Below are 14,972 nucleotides of genomic sequence, written 5' to 3'. Positions count from 1 at the left end.
ACTTTATATTCCTCGTCACTAAGATTCTGTGATTACTAGGTCGAGAATTTGCTTATCAAAAGAGTTGTGAAACTGCTTGGTGCATATCTTAAAAGGTAACATGAACAAATGTTGGCTGGTTTAGTTTAAATATAGGTCTGCCCAGGAGTTACTTCTAACGCTCATAACATGCCTGTGAAGAAGCAAATGTTGTGTATGGACAAACAGCACAACAGGAAAAAGAAACCTAGTGGTCAAGTAATGATAAAGCCTAGGATTTCTGTTTTCTACTCCTTCACTTTCTCTGTTAGAAAACAAATGATAATTTGTTTCTGCAGTAACTATAGAAATGAGACAAATCATGGGATAGCTTAGCACTGGTGCCAATATTTTTGGAGGGGTAGAGTTAAGTATATGGGTCCATATTGAGTCAGGAGCATGTAATGTTGGCTCTGGTATGTCTCTGGCTTATTTCCTACTGTAACTTTACTAGTCTAATTTGAGATTCAGAGACTTCAAACCAAGACTCAGGAAAATGGATTTTACTTAGGGAAACAATTCTAGTTTTACAGATGGAAAAGCTGTTCTAAAGAACAATAGTTTGGGCATTACTACTGCTTTGCTGGATCTAGACTTATTTTAAAAGTTAAGGTTAAAAAAAAAAGTAAAGGCCATATGTCGCTCCACTTTCTTCTGTACTTTTTTCCTCTTCACGGAGCCCACATGGTCGCTTACAAGTCATTTATACAGGAGGCTTTCCAATCTTTTAAGTGAATCTCTTAACAAGCAGAGGTTGACTGACTTCACAGTCAGTAATTCTAAATAAATTCAAATGATAATGTCTAGATCTGCAGTTTTCAGGTTACAGGGAATAACTGGGAAGAGAGAAGAATAGCAAGTCTGCAAACCTGTTGTTGAAAGGTTTGGGGGAAGAGTTTGCTGAAGCTGGTGATTTTGATAGAACAGGACCTCACAATCCCCCACCTATACTCATTTCCCGATTGAATTTTGTGGGAAGAATCAACTGAGAAACAAAACCAAACAAGCAAACAAACCAAACACCTCCTAACAACAATAGCAATGAAACCTAGCTTCCAAAAGGAGTTCACATTTTAGGTTGACTTTTGGAAAAACTGATTTAGAAACAAGAAGCTAGTTTCTAAGTTTATTTCCACACTTGCCCTCTGACCTCTGTCTTGTTGAAAGATTCAGGGTATCAGATTCTCTCCCATCATCTCCTTTCAACAGAACTTACTGTATTACCCCCCCCACCCCCTCAAATATAAATGGCTAAAACAGCTGGCTCTTTCACTCTGGGTATACACACACAAACAAAGGAGACACACACACAGACACATAGAATATACCTCTCTGCATATATAAACACACACTTTGGTCATTTATTTTTTTAACAGAATAAAGGTCATTAATCAAAATACAATTCATTTTAACAGTCAAGGCTTGACATGAGATCATTATTTCAGGAAAATCCAAAGAGACTAAGCTCCCTTTCATAACATTGTTTTCTTTCTAAACCTCTGTAGGGTGCATGGCTCCTCTCCACTGAGGAAGTTGGGGACAGCGCCGTGGAGCAGCCTGGTGCCCACATGTTCAAAGATCTAAGTTGTGTTGGGGAAGGAGCTTATGCCACATATTCACTCACCTCACAGAGGAGGAGACTTTACATCTGTTGTATTTCTAACACTAGGCTGTCTCTAGTTAACCCCAGGGCAAAGAAAACAAAAATATTTCCTCCTGTTTCTCAGAAGGTGCAGAGAAATAAAGCTAAATGCCTTTTTAAAAATTCCATTTCAGTTTAGTTTAATTTGCTCTTTCCTTAAACGTTTTGTAAGCTGAGAAGAAACATTTTCAGATTGTCTCATCTAGGTGAAACCTGTCTTTAGAAAGCGTAAGAGAGTCCAGGCCTTTTTCTTCTTCAGTCTATGAGGTCATGAAAAGGCTGGTATAGATTTCTCCTGCTTACTGCCTAGGAAGTAGAGGTGTAGAGTAGCAGAGTGAACAGACCAATGGCCAAGCAAATGAAAAAGAAAAAGATCCCAAAGCCCTGTCTACAACCCACCCACTCAGATGAGTAACTAGTTAGCTAGTTCCTGAATGGCATCATCTCACTCTTTCTGCTGTTGGATACAGGCTCTGCTACAAAGCCTGCCCCAGATTGGGTGGCCCCTTTGCCCAATCAGGGCCGACCAGTGGCTCCCAAACTAGTATGTAACTTATGACCCTCTAGCCTTAAGAAGTTAGGCTTATTCATATTCTCTAAATAAATAAGAAAATGACAACCCAATAGAAAAATGGGCAAAGGCTACAAAATGGCAGTTTTTAGAAGAAACCTGAGCGTTCAACTTTCCAAGTCATTAAGGAAACAAAAATTAATACAAAAATGAGATACCACTCTTACCCATCAGTTTGGCAACAAACAAACAAGCAAGCAAAAAACTCCACCAAAACCAAGAACCAAAAATCAAAAATAAAACAGAAAACTCCTAAATGTTGGTGAGCGTGTGTGGAAACAAGAACTCCCATTGCTAATGGGAGAGTAAATTGAAACAGTCACTTTGAAGAACAATCTGGCAGCATCAAGTTAGATATAAAAAGGCACAAACACTGCAACCCAATGAATACAATTCTACATTTGTGCCTTAGAGATACTCTATGCTTCACTGATAAGATTATGTACCCAAAAAGACTATATTTATTTTAAAAAGACTAGAAGGATGAATACCAAATTCTTGATAATGGTTGTCACCTGGAGAAGGAAAAGCGATCGTGGTACTTCAACATGATATATTTTTTTATTAATTAACTAATTTATTTATTTATTTATGCAGCGCCGGGTCTTACTTGTAGCACGCAGGATCTTTTTTAGTTCCGGCATGCAGGCTTCTTACTTATGGCATGCAGACTCTTAGTTGGCGGCATTCGAACTCTTAGTTGTGGCATGCAAGTGGGATCTAGTTCCCCGACCAGGGATCGAACCTGGGCCCCCTGCCTTGGGAGCACAGAGTCTTACCCACTGGACCACCCGGGAAGTCCCCAGCATGATATATTTTTAAATGTACAAGACAACAAAGAAAAAAAAAAAACTGAAGAAAATATAGAAAGTGTTTGTTGTATTTTTCTCTGTGTAATTTTCTGTATTTAAAATTTTTTCGAAGTTAAAAAAAAAAGAAGAGAGCCATCCATGCATTTGACTAGTACAATCAGCATATTTTAGTCCTTCAGTAGTTTTCTGATGTGCATCTTTCCTGTCCTGAAGCACATCAGCTTTCCTTTATGATACCAACAGGTTTCATCATGACTGATTTTCCTGCCTAGAGATGCTTATAAGGCCTGCCAACATGGAGGGTTGTAGAAGAGTCCTAGAATCTTTTTCTTTTCATCATAACATTTTGTAGAGCTGGAAAATAGCCTCAGGGGTCATTTAATATAATTCTTTTATTTAAATGAGGAAATTGAGGCCTTGAGAGTCTTGTTCAAAATCACCAGCTAATTAAAGGTAGAGTAAGGACTAGAATCTGTGACTACTGGTTTTCCAGTAACAAAAGTTTGACATATGGGAATTAATGGAAGCTCCGCAGATCCTTTCTTCAGAGCCTTCACTGTGGACAAGCAGGTACCTACTGCAGGTTTGCTGTTATGGAAATGGCCATCAGGCCAGCAATACTTGAAGAGACTGGAAGGAGAAAAGTGAAAACTCTGTGTGGTCACTACAGTATATGAAGCAGTAAAGCTTAGAGGTGAAGGGGTTTATCAGAAGTGGCAGTTGCCTGGGTCTCTCCTGGCTCTGTCACTTCCAGATATTTTACCTTAGCTGTAATTTAACCCTTCTGTGCCACTGTAAATGTGAGCGTATTAATAGAACTGATTTCAGGGGCCAAAATGAGGGTTAAAAGAGTTAAAAATGTAATCTGTGAGAATGGTATCTGATATATGTGTTCAACAAATGTTAGCTATTATTATTACATCATTTGTAGAACAAACTATTGGGGAAATTGGATATTTAATTATGGTTCTGCCATCTTTTGCCTTAAACCACACACCTAACTCTCAAAGCTGTCATTAGTATCTTCCTTTGTATTTGACTTGGATAAGTCTCAATTTGGAGTTAAGAAAGCAGAATTCAAAAAGGTAAGATCATTTATTTGCCCAGAATAGTGTCATAAAGGAGTGGTAGTGATTATATTTTCTTTTCACTGCATTTCACTCAACACTTATCCCTCCCTTTTGGTACACATGGGGCTATAGCTGGGGGATACTAAGCAATGAAGTGACCATAGGAAAGGACTCATTCCTTGAGGGGTCTTAGAGTCCAATGCCCAAGTTATCATGGTGCTCTCGAATCAATTACCAGCAGGTTCTTGAGGTTTTTCATGAAGGACATAACACAAACACACACACACACGCACAAACACACACACACACACACACACACACACACACACACACACACACACACACCTGCAATTCCTACAGTCATTTTGACAGAAGTGCCTTGAACTTTAATGAAAGATGATGCCGGAGTTCTACTCGCTGCCAAGTTTGTACCTATCATACGGAGGTTTCTAAGTCCTAAATCAGATTCTCTTTCTCTGTATCAGTTTATTGAAACTCTTGTTGTTGTGTATGAGTCCTTGTGTGCCTTTCAGACATCAATGCATTCCCTGGTGGAGAATTCATTCCCAGGGTTTGCAGGAGAGCTAACCATATTTTTATTTGTTACCAGTGCCTCTTCACCAAAGAATGTAGTTCTTAAAAGATGGATTTTTATAGAGAAGAATATTATAAACTTTTTTTTATAGTCGTTGGAGAAAAATTTGACAATATTACAGTAATCTTTGTCATCTGTCTCAGACAAGATCTAGTCTCTAAACCTGAGATAAATTCCTTTGTCAAAGTTATAAGAGGGTGATTTCATTTGTAGTTATACTTACTAATTTATTCCTTAATTTGGGTGTTAATCTTGCTGTCAGATGAACACAGTCAACCTTCGGACTCAGTTTCTCCCTGTGCAGGGGAGAATTTCTATACCAAATGCCCACTTACTTGCCTCTTTTGCATACCCACATCTTATTTTCATTTGTGCCTTGCCTAGCCCATCACAACCTATAATTGTCTACCTACATAATGTTTTCTTAAGATTTGATGCTTCCAGATACCAAAATGATTTAGATTTAAAGCTGCAGGGGATAGTTTATTGTTATGTGAAGCAAACCTGAAGTACTTTGAATCCTTGGAACCTGAAACCCCTTTCATGACTGATGACTGAAGTTGCCCAGAGTTTGTTCAGTGTGGAAGTACACGCTAAGATGAGTCATTTACAGCATGCAGCTTTGTGGAAGTGATGTGCACTCTTGCATCCTATGGTTATTCCTGGCCCTTTTGCCATTGTTATCTTGGTCTGGAATGTCCATTTTCTTTTGATGCCCAGCTTTCTGCTATGTACTGGTTGCCATTCCATGAACCATAGTTCTTAAGTTGAGGTTTGAAAAAATTTCCCGTGCCTGGGTTCTTTCCCAGACCTGCTGAATCAGACCTGTTGGGAACAGACAGGGCTATTTGGGTTTTCAAAAGCCTCTTTAGGGCATTCTGATGCTAAACCAGAGCTGCGAGAACCACTATCTTTTGTTTATGAATAGTTGAAACTCACTCAAACAAAGAAAAGAGAAGTGTACCGCAAGAAAGCAGGAGAGTCTTTCGGAGCCCAAGGGCATGAGATCTATCTGGGCTTCTTAAGAGACCTGACCTGGAACTGGAACACTGACAAGGACCCAGGTAAACTAGTCCCTGCTCCCCTAGGTGCGTCCCTCTGTTTGCCCACCTCCCTTCAGAACCGTGTGGACTCAGAGCTCTGCTTATCTCTGTATATCTGCTTCCTCCTTTTTCTCTTCCTCAGCTGGCCTCTTTCACTGCTAAGTAAGCACATGTCCCAACATGATAGCCTCCTCAGTAGCCAGGTACGTGTCCTCAGTTCAGCTGACCAGTCTAGGCTGACTGGCACCTCTCCATCTAAATTCCTACGAGAACATCAGATCGGCCTAGCACAGGTGATATGTCTGCCCTTACCAATCAGATAACATGGTTCAAACATGGCTGTCAAGGGTCCACCTCTGCGTGAGTTCAGACTGAAGACTGTCCAGATATCTCAAAGTATTTATCTACTTGCCATATTCTTATTCTCCATCATACCAAATAACTTTATTTTTGATTTCAGCTTTATTGCCAATATTTTCACATTTAAGGAAGTTGAGATGCAACAATTTCCACATATCGGGGTGATTTGACTTTGCAGATGTCACTGAGGCAAACCTTGAATGCTTTGTCCTCTGTTCCTAGTTCTCCCTTTTTTAAATACGCATCAGTTTAAATGTTGAGAAAATTAGAGCCTTGGGAAATCTGCTTCTCCCAAGTAGTAAAAGTTGAAAAGAGGTAGAGTAAGACAGCAATTGAATGGCACAGTCATTTTCTATAATATGTGTAATTTTCATCATCAAAATAAAGAATGCTTAAAGGCACTGAGGTAGTTTATTGCAGACAATGCTGAGGTGTGACCTTATAATTTTTACAGAAAAGGCTACTGCTTTTTTTTTTTTAAGAAGATGTTGGGGGTAGGAGTTTATTAATTTATTAATTTATTTTTGCTGTGTTGGGTCTTCATTTCTGTGCGAGGGCTTTCTCTAGGCAGGCTCAGTAGTTGTGGCTCACGGGCCTAGTTGCTACGCGGCATGTGGGATCCTCCCAGACCAGGGCTCGAAACTGTGTCCCCTGCATTAGCAGGCAGATTCTCAACCACTGCACCACCAGGGAAGCCCAAGGCTACTGCTTTTTCTTTGTCTACACAAGGGTTAAAAAAGAGGAAATGCTTTTAGAAGGAATAAAACATAGTGCCTGGCAAAGGATTAGTATTCAATAGTATTTTACCAGTAGTATTTACTTAGAAATATTTATTAGAAATAACTTCCTGGTAGTACTGAAACACTGGAATAAGTCACCAAGGAAAGTAGGTAAGGTTTTATTCTGTCCTCTTTTAATCATCTTACCACCATCTTACATATATGGGATAGCCACAGAGGCCCATGATACTTGGCTCTCTTTGAGAACAGAATTTGGTAGGGGAAGTAAAATACAAAAGCAGTGGATAACACTCCTACCTTTGGTATTCAGAGATCTCCACATGCTTTCACCTGTCCCATTTCATTTTTACAGGGTAAGAACAAGGAAATAGGGTCCACTGTCTCTGTTTTACTGCTGAGTTAACAGAGGGTCAGCCATTCAATTAGAATTAAAAATTCTAATTTTGCTGATGTTTTCACCTTCAGGGAAGGTATGAAGCAACAATTTCCACATATCATGGTGACTTAGTATTGTGGACATCACTAAGATGAACTAAGCAGATAGAATGTTAAGATAGAGCGCAATGTTAATGACTAAATTAGACCTGAAAACGAATTTGGTCGCTTTAAAGGGCAACAAGAACCAAGGTGACTGTATTTCAGTAAATGGTAATGCAAAAAAAATTCACAATGGATCAAATCATCAAAACTTGTGTTAGTGAAGGTTGAGTTATAAGTATGACATAATAGGAAAACTAAAAACTGAAAGCGATAGTTGATAAATGTTACTGTATCAGAGTAGCTTCATCGTTAGATGACACTATGTCATTTGTAGAATAACTGGCAATTCCTGGAGCACATCTTACAGCATTAAAGCGGTAAGGGTCTTCGTATAGCTTTGCGGAAGTCTCAACTAACATCTTCGGTCAAGGGTACAATAAAAACAGTCTATAAGTAATGTTTCCACGTAATTTGTAAGCTTATGATAAAAACTGTGTTATCTGGGGGTCTTGGCTGTAAGTAGCAGAGCCAATGGAATCTATTGGGTAATTAATTGGGAAATCTAAGGGGTGGAGCTAACTGGGTTTCCAATGATGTCGTCATTGTTTCTACTGATATTTCCACCTCTCTGCTCTGCCTTTCTCCTGATGCTTTTATTCTCAACAGGTTTTGCCACGTGATGACAAAGCAGCTTCCCCATCCTTATCACTTAGGATCTCAAAAAGCATGAGGTCCTTTTTCTTTCTGCCTTTAAGTCAGCATCCCTCAAAAGAATCCAGCTGGCCCACTAGATCACTTGCCTACCCCCTAAGCAGGAAAGCAAGGGCCCTAAAGTTGGGGCTGGGCAGTTCTCTAAAGGAAGAGAGAGGCTTCTGTTACCAGAAATGGGAGAAGGGGTGTTGAGTAGGCAGAAAGAACAGATGTCGACCCATACATTACACAATTGCCTGTCAGGCACTTTCACATCCTTGGCAAAAAAAAAAAAGAAAAAAAGCCTTCACTAATGAAAAATAAATGATAGCTTGAAATATTCTAAGTAGTGAAAGAAAATAATTTGAGGTGCTTTTTAATATTCTCTCCAGTGACCCAACGTTACAACTAATTTATTACTTCCTCTTTGCTTGTAAATATTTTGCTTAGCCCTCTGCTCTGTTACTTGGTTATCTTTCTTCTACAGATCTATCTTCCTGAAATAGGGTGTGAACATTTGGAGAAAGAACTTTATCTTTTATCTATTTATCTCCAGTGCCTAGTTCAGTGCCTGGGACACAGAAGCCACCTGATGTTTTTTAAATGGAATTGGATTCTATCATATGTACTGCTTACATTAGGAAAATAATAATAATAAAAAAGTTTGCTAGACTAGGGCATTGGGGGAAAGTTGTTACTCTCCATGAAGGAGGGTTTTCCCTGAGCCACTCTTGGCCTCTCTCTTTTTTCTCATCACTCCTCCCCACGGAAAGTGGAATGGCTCAGCTGATTGGTGAGTCTGGGATAAGGAAGGAACGTCTCACATTCAGGTATGGTCCTCCACCAGCCACACAGTCATGGGAGCCACTGCCTAATCCACTTTGGGGGGAGCCCACAGTTGCTATTCACCCAGGCCATGTCTTTCACCTTCTCTGTTTCTTTTGATGGGTTCAGAATTCAGGTGTGGAAAGAGTGTATAATTTAATGGTCCCCTCAAAGCTCACAAAAGAGTTTAGAAAGATCCTATGTTTGTCTTTAGATATGTGCAGAGAATGGATTAAAAAATAAATATCTTGGTATTTTATATATAATTATTTATATCCCATCTTTTTCCAAAACAAATGTAAGGTGGCTTCATCTTTGGCATGCTAATCTAATCCATGACATTCAAAAGCCACAAGGACAGAAAAAGGATTTTCCGAGACACCCTGAAGTGCAACTTCATTTACTTGGTTTCCTAGCCTAGATTATAATCAGGAAGGCCCTGATTCCTTTTGGTGTCATTGTTTTTAAGCAAACGAGATCCTATTTCTCATCCTCTATTCCTCCTTATGGTGAAAAGCTCTACCAGCTACCCCATCACCAAACCAAAAACCTGGAATCAACTCAGAGTTCTTTTCTTCTCTGCTGCCCCTCCCCCCGGCTATCCACTCTATCATCAGGATTTTCTCCTTGATACCTTTCATATCTAGCCCTACATCCTGTGTCTAAGTTCACGCCTTGAATATTCTCTCTCCTGGACCCGCCCAGCATTTCCCTTTATAGTCCTTCATTCCCTTTTCCGACTGTGGCCAAAGTGTTCCTTCTAATGCAACAGTGTGGTTGTATTACTCTTATATTTGAAATCCCTCAGCATCTCTTTACTGCCTCTGGGATTTAGTTCAAACTCCTTAGCATACGTACAGGGACCTCAAGGGTCTGGCAGCTGCCGAGTTCTCCAGCCATGGCTCTGAATGGTTTCTCTCTCGGCCTCATTTCTCCATTACCCCTCCTCCTCGAAAACACATACACTAGAGCCATTGTTGAGTACTCAGAGTACCTCTTCCAGGCTAGGCTCATTCACATTTGGGGTTGCTTTTGCTGCTCTTCTGCCTATAATTTACCCCTTCCAGTCTCCTCCTGCCCCCAAACCAGCTCAGCTTTCAAGACTCAACCCAAGTGCCACTTCCTCTCTGAAGTCTTTTTGACATCTCACCCTCAGGAAAAATCAAGCACTCTCTTCCATGTGACTCCTTCTGTGTCTTACAGTCCTTAACTTTTTTTTTTTTTTTTTTTTTTTTTTTTTTCATAAATTGTCTGCAACAGTCTGCCTCCAGTAGATTGAAAAGATCCTGGGGCCTAAGTCCAAGTTGTGATCCTTTTGTTGTCTGACACTTTAGCAATGTCCCATAAATGTTTGTTGACTAAATGCATGTTTATATGCATGAAAGAAGAGCAGTTCAGGAATTTTTATTAGCAGTATTCCTTTACTTCCTGTAGCTTTGAGAATATGGAATTAGCTGCTCCCCCAAAATGGTTGGGGAGGGGGCCTGTATTGTAAAGATTTGGCTTTAAGAAGCAGCCTTGTGAAAGGCAGCAGGCTCTGCCTACAGTAATTTCAGCTACTGATGTTAGCAGCCTTTGTTCCTTGTAGGGTTCAAAGGGCTGTTGGCCACTTTTGGTCTTTATCTCACAAACACCCACACACAGAAAGATTGCACGGAGCTCCAAGCAGAAAATATCTATGTGGATTGAGAGAGGACTTTAAAGCTTTCAAGAGCCTCATCCTTCTGGAGTAGTTTAAATATGCATCTCCCCAGGTAGGGATAGAATAAAGGAATTGGCTCCAAATTCCATCCAGGCTCTGAAAACCAACAGGACAAGAGAGAAGCTGAGAAGCAAAGACTGTTGGTAAAGTCAGCAAGGATTTACTACGTGACCATCGCACGGCTCATGCTTTGGGAGGGAACAGACAAAAGTTAAGTAAAAAGAACATTCCTCGAAGAGTTTATAGTCCAAACTTATTAATGTCACTAAAACGAATATACCTTCTGTGATAGGTTCTGATGAGAAATTTAGACTACTTTTATTTTTTAATTGAATAAAAATATAAAATACTTTGCAAAGCACAGACTGTTTTCTTATAGCTTATAATGGCTGAAAAGTGAAGAGTCCAAGGTATGGTCATGTTCTAAATGAGAGGTTTTAAGCTGATGCCCACTGGACCAGAGTCATAAAATATTCTCAAATTCCAGAATTTTTTAATAAAAATTAAGATTTCTTACTTGTGGTTTCTTGGAGGGAAACTGTACAAAGGCTTTCAACTTTGGATAAGTGGATTCTTGCACAAAGAATATTTAGCTCCCTTGTGAGTTCCTAGGCATAATGCATAGGTTGGTTAAAAAACAATCCCCCCCCCCCCAAAAAAAAGCAATTGAAGATGAATATTGCCTTTGTTTCATGGCTTAGATCTGGGATCAACAAACCTTTTCTGTAAAGGGCCAGATAAAAGTTTTAGGCTTTTCATTGCACATCATGTGGTCTCTGTTACTGCCACTCAACTCTGCCACTGCAGTGTGGAAGCAGCCATAGATAATACACGAAGAAATGGGCATGGCTGTGTTCCAATAAAACTTTATTCATGGGGCTTCCCTGGTGGCGCAGTGGTTAAGAATCCGCCTGCCAATGCAGGGGACATGGGTTCGAGCCCCGGTCCGGGAAGATCCCACATGCCGCAGAGCAACTAAGCCCGTGCGCCACACCTACTAAGCCCGCACTCTAGAGCCCACGAGCCACAACTACTGAGCCCACGTGCCACAACTACTGAAGCCCGCGCACCTAGAGCCGGTGCTCTGCAATAAGACAAGCCACCAAAATGAGAAGCCCGCACACCGCAACGAAGAGTAGCCCCTGCTTGCTGCCACTAGAGAAAGCCCACACGCGGCAACGAAGACCCAACACAGCCAAAACTAAATAAATTAAATACATAAATAAATAAAACTCCAACCCCAAAAAACTTTATTCATGAACACTGACATTTGAATTTCATATAATTTCCATGTTGCAAAATATTGTTTTTCCTTTGTCTTTTTTCCCAACGATTTAAAAATGTAAAAATTATCCTTAGCTCATGAGCCATACAAAAAAAATGAGGCAGACCTCATTTGGCCCATAGGCCAAATGGACATTGGATGATTATCATTAAAAAATTTTGGTCTTAGGCTTTTTAGTCCTGACTAGTCCAAGAGGAACAAGCTAGGATGTTCTGTTCTCTGTAGAATGCCAGGGAATTCTCCTTTCCTCACTTTTTCGATTTCAGAAGGAGCTGGGTTGATGTCCCACTTGAACGTGGAAGAGCCAAGTTTCTCACCTCGCATTTCCCAAAGCCTCAGAGGCTAGTCTGCATTTCAGACAGCCTAGGTGATGAGTGAGCCTTGTGTTTTCCATGGGGAACTCTATCCCTTAAGCATCTGTATCCCAGTCATACTTATGCATGGAAAAGGCTCAGTAAAATCTATTAATATCCTAGCTAGAAAGAAAACTATAAAATTACACATATATGCAAGCTTGTGTGTATTCTGCAGTTCAAAGTGTAGTCAGCAAAAAACGCATGCATGCTCTTGCACTGGGAGGAAATCGGTGTCTTTGAAATCAAATACCCTGCCATTGGCATATCCAGGCTTGAAACCCGGCTGCAGCTTTTAGCTTCCACCACATGTTTACATTGGAAATCTCTCTGTGCGCATATAGAGTTTGTTCTCTTATGAAATCATGTCTCTAGGGAAGGATAATTTAAAGCCATTTCCGTTTGTTATGTCTGAGCTGAACTAGACTATTAGGGCTTGTTAACGCTGGATAAACTTGAGCCCTATAACTGCCTTCATCTGCAGATTATAGAATCTGTCCAACAAATTGCATTCTGATGTTTTCAGATGAAGGCTAAGCAAGCAGGGGCCTTTTAATTTATATTCTATCACCATGGTTGTCTGAGGAATCACGGTTTTGACTTTCATGCCTACTTGGTATAGTATAGATGATATAAGCCTTGAATGGGCCAAATCCAAAAGTAATTGAGACACTAAACTACATCTGCATGCTGCTACAGCCGAGCAAGCAAGTCTGGCAGTCAGAAAACTGCTGGCTAAGCATCTTTCTTCAGAGTATATCCCTCCCCCCGCGCAGTCTTAGCATAAATCAATGTTAGGTCCACTGAAATATCGTGTGTGGTCCGCATTTAGAAATTTCATTTGAAAATTATATTGTGGCAACCATGAGACACATGGAGAAAGTAAAACAAGTTTTCTTTAGGCTCGTGTTAAGAAAATAGAATTAACTGAAGATGGACGGTTTCCCTGATTTAGTGAAGGGGAGGTGGTGGTTGCCCCAGGGATCTCACTCCCTCCATCTCCATTCATCAAGTCCACAGAACACACTTACTGTCATGCTTCCATTTAAGCATTTGGCATATTATCATTCTCTATTTTAGACAGCGGGATATTAGAAGGTAGGATTGCATCTGTTTGACTTTTTTAAAAAGAAGGTTTAGCAGAACTGCCAGTACAGCTTCAATAAAATCTTAAATAGGATGGCACGGGGCAGCAGTGGGACCATGCAACATGGTGTTTCTGAGTCTAGAAGAGGAATCCTTCCTTCATGGCTCCAACCTCATTAATAGTGTCTCTGCTGAATCCACTTCTTTTCAGTAAACTGGTGGAAGGCGCTGTCCTAAGCCCAGAGGTGGGTGACAGGGGTGATGATGGGATATAGAGACCAGTAAGACATGGACCCTCCCAAAAGGTGACTGTGTATATGAATCACCCTAATCAGGACCAGATTCCAAGAATGCCAGAAATGAAGGGCAGATACCGGAGAGTAACATTTAAACGGGGCTTTGAGTGAGAAATCAGGTTTTAACCAGCAGGAGGGAGAATCTGCTAGACTAAGGGAACAGCATGAACAAAATTCCGAAAGTAGGAAAGTTCAGAACGTGTTCAAGGAGTGTGGGGCTGAGCCCTGCCCAGGCTTCCTTCCTTCTCTCTTTCCTTTATTCAGTAATTATTTAGTGAAGGCCTGTGGTAAACCAAACAGACGTGGCCCCTGTGCGCACAAAGCTTACAGTCTGGAGGAGGGGACAGCCATGGATCAAGGGGCCCAAAGTAAATGACAGGTTACAGCTGTGACCCTTACCTCCCAAGGAGAGGGCTGTGTTGGCTAGGAGAGCATTGCAGGAGAATTCAACACACTTCTCAGGGTATCAAGTAGGCATCGATGGGAGGAGGGCATTGCGTGAAGTTGGAGTGTACACAGCACGTGCAAGAGACTGTGAGAAAGGACATGTGTGGCGTTAGATGCGGCCCCCGGAAAGTCAGGGAGCGGAGTGGGGCTCTTGCCTTTGTTCTAAGAGCAAAGGGAGGCTACTGATTTTCTTCGAGCAACGAGCAGGATGACGAGATGTGTTTTTTGGAAAGATCACTCTGGCTGCAGTGCAGAGACTAAATTACGGGTTTAGAGAGGGGCCGGCGAGTTTTGCTGGGAGGCAGATGCAATTTTCAAGGGGGGATATGCTGGTTGTCTGCACTGGGGTAATGGTGGTGAGATGAAGAGAAGGGAATGATTTTGAGGGCTGAAGATGAGCTTGGCCTTACAGACGTTGAGTCTGAGATGCCTGTAAGACGCTGAGAAGACACACCAGGAAGATACAGGAGTCTGGATCTCAGCGAAAAGGTCTGGGCTGGAGAGACATCTGAGAGTCATCTCCTTGTAGATGATAATTGAACCATGAGTGCGGATAAATAGATGTAATTAAATGAGTGAATGGTAGAATAAATTAATGAATGAGATTGGGAGAGGAGAGAGCACAGAGTAAGAAGAGGGCCTGCACAACTGTGTGGTGCCATATTTCTGTGACTGCAAATTGTCACTTGTGAGGATGCCAAGGTGAGTTTTTGGTCCCATGGCTAGCTCTTGTGCCTCATATGGACACATTTGGAGACCTGACAGGAACCTGGGAAGTGACCAGGCACCCCCTTTCCCACGAGGAGGGGCCCCTCCTAACACTTCCAACTTACAAGTGGGCGGACTCTAAGAGTTCTGTGAAGAGAAGAAGTTTGTCAAACACTGTTCCCCAGTGAAGCCCCTAGGTTCCTAGGCTGATGACGTTAGTGACCCTAATTGACCAGGGTCCTTTCTATG

Source organism: Physeter macrocephalus, chromosome 11, assembly GCF_002837175.3.
Source record: "Physeter macrocephalus isolate SW-GA chromosome 11, ASM283717v5, whole genome shotgun sequence".
NCBI lineage: Eukaryota > Metazoa > Chordata > Mammalia > Artiodactyla > Physeteridae > Physeter > Physeter macrocephalus.
The sequence above is the reverse complement of the archived record's forward strand: the minus strand, read 5'-3'. Positions refer to the sequence as shown.